This window comes from Python bivittatus, unplaced genomic scaffold (genome assembly GCF_059951505.1).
Source record: "Python bivittatus isolate LINGU-HERP-01145 unplaced genomic scaffold, Pbiv_v1 ctg000480_np1212, whole genome shotgun sequence".
In the NCBI taxonomy this organism is placed as follows: Eukaryota; Metazoa; Chordata; class Lepidosauria; order Squamata; family Pythonidae; genus Python; species Python bivittatus.
The window spans coordinates 71879818-71887526 of record NW_028277075.1 but is presented as its reverse complement, the minus strand read 5'-3'; positions in this window follow the sequence as shown (position 1 = coordinate 71887526).

Sequence of the window (7709 nt, the reverse complement as noted above, 5' to 3'; positions counted from 1 at the left end):
CTGCATTTCCCAAATTTTAATCACTCTCATATTTTGTATTCTTTCAGTCAGAATTCTGCTAAACACTTCTCAAGCACACTTAAAAAACTAACCCCTGTGTCATTTTTGCATTTACTCATGCTACCTTTCCCTCTAGAGAAGGGAACAGTAGCAGCATTCTTGCAATCGTCAGGCACAGATGCAGTTCTCACACATATGTTAAGCATGTCACACTGTCACTGCATAAACAAAGGGGCACCAACGAGTTGGTAACTGGTTGACACACGGTATAAAATGGAAGATTTTTTTTAATGCTTTTCTATGTTCTTGTTTGTTTATGTATGTTTTGTGTTTGTTGTAAAAAATAAAAAAATTTATTAAAAAAAAAAAACCACATCCATATTTTAACATGCCTCCATTTATACCATCTACATCTAAGGTCTTACCTGGTCACTTCATGTCTTGACTACTGCAACACACTGTATGTGGGGCTGCCCTTGAAGACCACCCAGAAACTTCAGCTGGTCCAGAATGCAGCGGCACAGGCAGTGATGGGCATACCTCGGTATGCCCATGTAACACCTGTGCTTTGCAAGCTGCACCGGTTGTCAGTTTGCTTTTAGGTGCGATTCTAGGTGCTGATCACTACCTATAAAGCCCTACATAGCATAGGGCCTGGTTACTTGAGGAACTGCCTGTCTCCCATAGTATGTGCCCGACCAGTTTGATCTGGTAGGATTGGCGTGCTCTGGGTTCCATAGATTAAACAGGGCCACCTATTGGGGCGCTGGAAGCATGCCTTCTCTGTAGCAGTGCTTGCCCTCTGCAATGAGGTTCTCCCTGAGATTTGAATGGCTCCCACCTTGTTTTGAAGGGCCTTAAAGACCTGGCTCTTCGCCCAGGCCTTTGGAGAGGATGATTGATGCCCTTTTTTTCTTTTTGTTCCCTTCTGGATTTATTTTCCTTGCCATTATTGTTCTTCTGTCTTGTGCTGTTTGTGTGTGTGTGTATGTGTGTGTGTGTGTTTCCTATTGTTCTTTGTTTTTAAATGTAAAGCTGTCAACTATAATGTAAAGCTGTCAAAATGTAAAGCTGACAACTGTAAGCTGTCCAGTCATTGGGAGTCAGGTGGCATATAAATGTATATTATTGTTGGTGGCGCAGTCAGCCAGATGTTTAGACTGGATTTGGCATTTTTATCCACGTATCAAATCCTTCCCAAGGACCTGGGATAGGCAGATGTTGTTTGATGGTGTTAAAGGTATCATCGCAGGATGTAGCTGTTCCAAGTAAAGCTGCCTTTTGCAATTCACTGATGGTGATTTTGTCAATGCTGATGGTCTTCAAGTGGTGCTCCAGATGTTTTGGGATTGCACCCAAGGCACCTATTACTATCGTTACTATCTTTGGTTTCTTTTGCCATAATCGTACTAATTCTATATGCAGGCCTTTATATTTTGTGATTTTCTTCAATTCTTTCTCTTCTCTTCTGCTGTCTCTATTATTATTATTATTATTATTATTATTATTATTATTATTATTATTATTAAGTACTCTTACAGCATTTATGACTTTTTTTCATCCATTTTTTCTTGGACACTAACACATTTCACCCCAAATTATTTCACCACTTTTATTTTTAATTCTGTAGTATTGACTTTGATGTAGGCATCTTGTTTAGTCCTCTTCACCCATTTCCAAAACATTTTTTAAATTCCATCAAAATCACTTTATGGTTTCTCTGCCTCATTTATTTTTAATTGTTCCTTCCTCTCTTTGACTACCACAGCTACTATGACTAGCAGTGATGTTATCAAAAATAATTTCATGCAAAGTATAAAGGGAATTGATCTCAAAGACACCTTTCAAGAATCTATGCTGGAGATCAGAAAATATGATCAAAATAACTAAAATAATATCTTTAGATCCATTTGCTTTTTAAAAAATCAATGATTTGCTGATTTTATTGCTGGTCTGATAAGGGCAATTAGTTAAGCAGACTTATTTATTTGATGTATGCCTGCATTCATTTGATGTTCAAGGTTACACCAGGTTAAAGATGAAATATCCCCAGATGTAGGTAGCCCTAACATCCACAGCCACTCAGTCTTGATAGGTTTGAGTCAGAGGTGGTTCCTCCCTATCCAAACCTGTACAACCTCCAGGCACTGGGACAGAACTTCAACAGCCTCACCTAGCCAGCCTGGAGGTCAAAAGATATAATTGGGCACCATCAGCATACGGTGATACCAAACCCCAAGCCAGCGAATGACCTCACTCAGCGGTTTCATGTAGATGTTGAATAGGACTGGAAAGAGAGTCGAGCTCTGTGGCCATCCCTCAAGAAAGGGCCCTAGGGAGCATCTTTTCCCCCACAACAGACACCCACTGAAACTGGCCCTGAAGGGAGGAAGACAACCACCATAAAACAGTGCCTCCATCTTGTGACCCTGCGTTTTTTCCCTCCATGCTAACAAAAGTTTTATGTGTTTACTGTACTTCCTGGCAGTGTTCAAAAGACTGGTTCATTCAAAAGATTCTTGTCTTCCCTGGATGGGTCTTCAACTCTTTGCCAAGGTGTCCACATAACACAACAGTGTGATTTGTTTTGTTTTGCTTTATTGTATTATTGTAAACCATAGGATTGGACAGACTGAATGAAACCAAGTGTGGTTTGTTTAATAACCCAGGGTCAACTAAACCATGAGTTAGGTCTCATCCTCAGAGCCCCAGAGAACATGCTTTCCTCCCATCCTCAAGAGGAGGCCTGAAAAAAGTGGGGCTTCTTATTGAATAGGGAAGCAGGGCTGGGCTGGCACCAAGTCCAAAACTTTCCACACGCATCTTCAAAGCACGCACAGCTCTCTCATGCAGAGCCTCTTTAAAATGCATTTGGGGGTTTTTATTCTTTCCAGACTCAGTCTTAATCTGAGCCTGCAACAAAAAATGCATTTTTGTTTTCTTTCTACATGTACTATCTCTTATTTCTCCCTGGGGCAGTAATTCTCAAACTGACAAAAGAGATCTGGAGCATAAATGTTTTACCAGCTTAAAGTAACTTTCCAGGGGGGAGATTCACTGCAGTTGCTATCCATGGAATTTCTCTCAACTTCCCTCTGTTAGATCAGGGTAGAAATATATTAGGGTAGAAATATATCACTTAATTTTTGCTCACTCTAACAGTAAATCTCAGTTGCAATAGATAAAGAATTGCTGAACTGTGAATACATTGGGAAACACTTCTCCAGAGTGACATATGTGAAAAAAAAATCATATACAGTGGTACCTCGGGTCACAAACGCTTCTGTTCACGACCAATTCAGGTCACAAACAGCTCCGTTCACAAAATTTTGCTTCCGTTCGCGAACATTGGATCGGGTGACGAACAGGATCCGCGGCCATTTTCCCTGCCGTGACACGTGGCCGTGGCTTCCTGTAGGGAGGGGGACTCTCCCTCCAAGCAATAACCGCCTCCCCACCCACCTTCCTGTCCTCCACGCCAGAAGTCGCGTCGAGCAAGGTTAGCGTTCTCTCCCTTCGTACTGTACTTTGTGTCATATTTTTGCGGTTTAAAAAAAAATAATACATATGGTTCAGAACGGATTAACCGTAATTACATTGAACCTTATGGGAAAATTTGATTCAGGACGCGATCAAAAATCGGTTGGCGACCAAATTCGGAGGGGTCAGAACGGATTAACCGTATTTACATTGAACCTTATGGGAAAATTTGATTCGGGTCACAACCAATTCAGGTCGCGACCAGAGTCGCGGAATGAATTGTTCATGAACCAAGGTACCACTGTACCTTTAATCATTCAGGCTGGATTTTTTGTTGATGGTTAAAGAGGTAGGATTGTCTTTTGAATTTGATTTAAAAAGTTTGGTTTAAAACACTTTTTCCTCATGTTTTTCCTTAGCTTAAAAAAAATTCAAAGAACAACGTAAAAGGAAAGTGTGATAGTGCCACTGGTTCATCTACTTTTTCTTCTTCAGATCTTGTTGTGTCTCAATAGCTGACAATAACAAATGTTAATTTACATCCAATATTACAGAAAAAGAAGCTGGTCAATGTAAGGCCTAAAAAGAGGTTACATTTGCTTATTAATATAAATATTAATTTATGTAATATTTTTAATCAATTGGTCCCAACCATTTCAGCCTAAACCTTAGTTTGGCTTTTATTGTTTCCTGTTGTCAGTTATATGTAACTGACACTTTATTACGCTTGTGCAACTAATTATGCAAACATAGCTGCTAAGTTGCCATCACTGTAATTTTTGACAGAGTATGTGTTAAAGCACTGTACAAATGACTCAAACTCTTAGTCATTTCTCATTTTTTTCCTGCTGTGTCTATACATATTTCTCCTTAGAGTGAATCTTTTTTTTTAATAGAGTTGGATTGTTCAGCCAATAGAAAAACATCTTATTAGAATTATTCAATACATGATTACCACAGCAAGACTTCTTTATGCACAATTTTGGAAAACCCAGACACTACCAACAATACAAGAATGGTTGTTAAAACTGATGGATATGGCAGAAAATGATAAACTGACTTGCTTATTAAAAGAAAACTCAAACAACTATTACCTTAAAAAATGGAAACCATTGATGGACTATTTGCAAAATGCAGGTGGGGTGAAGCTTACATGGGGATTTGAAGATTAGATTATAAATGTAATGGGATATATTTAGACAAAGAATTGTTCCTATTTAATGTATTAAAAACTAGCACTTATGATAGCCTTATTATTTCTAAGACCAGAGATAGACTGGAAGTTATCTATTTTTCATATCTTTTCTTCTTTTACTTTACCTCACTGTTTCTTTTCCTTTTCCTTATATTTTGTATTTCAAATTTTCCTTTTCATTTCTAACTTTTGAATATGTATCTTTAAAATCTCAGTAAAATATTATATATAAAAAAAAGAGTTGGATTGTTCAGCCAATATACGTGGAAGTGTTTGTAAGAGGTGCCCCTAAAGTTATATTGTATGAGCAGTATTCCTTTCATTGATTCTGCTACAACTCTTCAATCTGTATTTCTTCCTGGGAAGTCTTTGACAACAGCCCCGCGTTTAACATATATTTGACATAGCCTTGAAAAGCACATCTTATATTTCTCTTATGCTGCTAGACAAATTACTGTACATATTTTTTAGTTTCTGCTACCTAGAACTATCTGAGATAACACATTCCTAAATCTGCTATAAAAACAATTAAGTGGGTCAGAATATAGAAGCTGAAGATCTAGAGACACCAAAGTGATAGAACAGTGTAGGGAAAAAAATCCTGATTTAGTGTATATTAATGCTCTGACATTAATTTCGGCAGTTACAGATCATTTTTAGACTGCAGTATAATCGCTATAGCAAAAACATTTTTATAGAAATGGAGAGTTAGAGTAAAACCCTATACCTGGCATATGGAAATTAGAATCTTTCAAAAAATAACTGATGAACCTCCCATACACTTCTACTTATTAATAAGGACTGCTCTATAGATCCCAGTACCTGGGCTGATAAATTGTCCAAATTATATAGGCCTTATTAATCCTAGAGAGCCAGTTAGGTTAAGGGCATGGGGCTAGAAAGCGGGAGACCAGGAGTTCTGGTCCTGCCTTAGGCACGAAGCCAGCTGGGTGACCTCGGGTCAGTCACTCTCTCTCAGCCCTAGGAAGAAGGCAAGGGCAAGCCACTTCCGAATCTTTGCCAGGAAAACTGCAGGGACAGGCAGTCGCCACAGCTAATAAAGCACAACAGCAGGACACAGAGCACTTTCTTTGTACAGAAAAGGTCACTGATAAAATAATTCTGGAATCTTTTCTCTTGGGGAATACAACTGAATCAATGCACCAACATTAGATTTCATCTCCTCTGAGATTTGGATATCATAGTAATAGGAGGAGGAGAAGTAGCTGTTCTTAAGTGTATCTCTTTCATGTGCTTATGCAGCTACTATATATTGGGCAGTTTTCAATAATATAACCAGCAAAGTTGGGCAAGATTCATGATACTATATGCTTGATCCTGTCCTTTCTTGGCTTGGTGGAGTAACATTATGTCAGGGGGACTTGTACTTTTGGGTTCCATGAAATGTGTCATTTTTTAAAGGTGCTCAACACCCCCCCTTCTTGTCACATCTGTTTAACCAATATTCAAACTTTTGGGGGGGGTCAAACTTGGATGTTAGTGGATGATCCCATGTGGAAGCATTTCACACACATTTCATAACAGTTGCACTGGCTATGTTTCAAGGCATACTTCACAGGGCTGGTAATTCTCTTTTAAGCCCTGAATAACTGAGGTTCCTCTTGCTGTACCTGTGGGAGATGAGCTTCCTTCCATGTCCCAGAGATTTAAATATTTTTGAAATACCCTCCAATCATATTTTAGGAACTGTCTACAAAAATAATTCAGCAATTCACATGTAAGTCCAAATGGGAAAAATGTACAAAAATCACAAATTATGAAGATAACTCAAAATTGTCAGCAGGGATCAAAGCACAATAAAAAGAGAGCTTACTTAATGTAATTGTACTCTTGCATGTTTTACTTCAAGTACTCACCCATATGCAGTATGCAGTAAACACAGAAATGTTTTCCTGCACTGAGGATTGCACAATCCTGCTGTTGCTCTTAGAAGTCTCTTGGGATCCTGAAAACCAAGACCATAGTTGGGATTGAGGGTGAACTCAATGTCCAGAATGCCTCCACACAAACTGGGGCTGACCCATTAAACCAAGAAGTCTGCTCACCCAAGTGTGAGTGGAATGGAAGCAGAACTTGGGTGTCCAAGGCCTGGAACAAACTGTGCCTTTTGGCAGCAAGAGAATCAGCGGAGAGAGAACGATTGCCAACAGGTCTCTCACCTACTTCTCTTGCTAACCTACAGATGGCAGGAGAAGCAAGAAGAGAAGAAGAAGCAGGTCCTTCAGCCCCAGTTCTCTCCACAGAAGGGAGAATCAGGGAAGTGGGCTTTCTGCTATCAGTGGCAATACTGTGGAATTAGAGAATGACCAGTGAAGGGATGGTAAAAGAAGGAAGAGGAGTTGGCTTTTTGGTACTAGTTTTCTTGGCACCCACTACCCAGCAAGGAGTGGAAACTGACTTTCCAATGGCAATGCAAAAGGGGGTGGAAGTAGTTCTTCAGTCAGTACTCTATAGTAAAGACAGTGCCCACATGATGGGTTTGCTTTATTGCAGGGGTGCTGTCTGCAGAGGCATCTCCTGCCACAGTAGACCTGCCTGCCCCCTCCAGCTTTGGGGCTACAGGGCCAGAGCCTGGGGGGTGTTTTTTTACTGATGCCCAGTGGCCTTCTGGAAGATTGCCGAACACACGTATTAAAAAGTAGCACCTAAGCCACATGGGAGAGCGGGCCTCTGTGCCATCGCACTGCTAACTGCAGAGCTTCTTCCAGTATTTTGCTGCCTCTAGGGAGAAGGGAGAGCCAGGTTGGTGCAGTGGTTAAAGCACCAGGATAGAAACGGGGAGACCGTGAGTTCTAATCCCGCCTTAGGCATGAAGCCAACTGGGGGACCTTCGGCCAGTCACTCTCTCTCAGCCCTACGAAGGAGGCAAGGGCAACCCACTTCTGAAATCCTGCCCCCCAAAATGCAGGGACTTGTTCAGGCAGTTGCCAGGAGTTCAACACTGACTCGAAGGGACAAAAAAAAGGGGGGGGCAAGGGAAGGGAAGCGCATAAAAGGGCTCTTCAGCCACTGT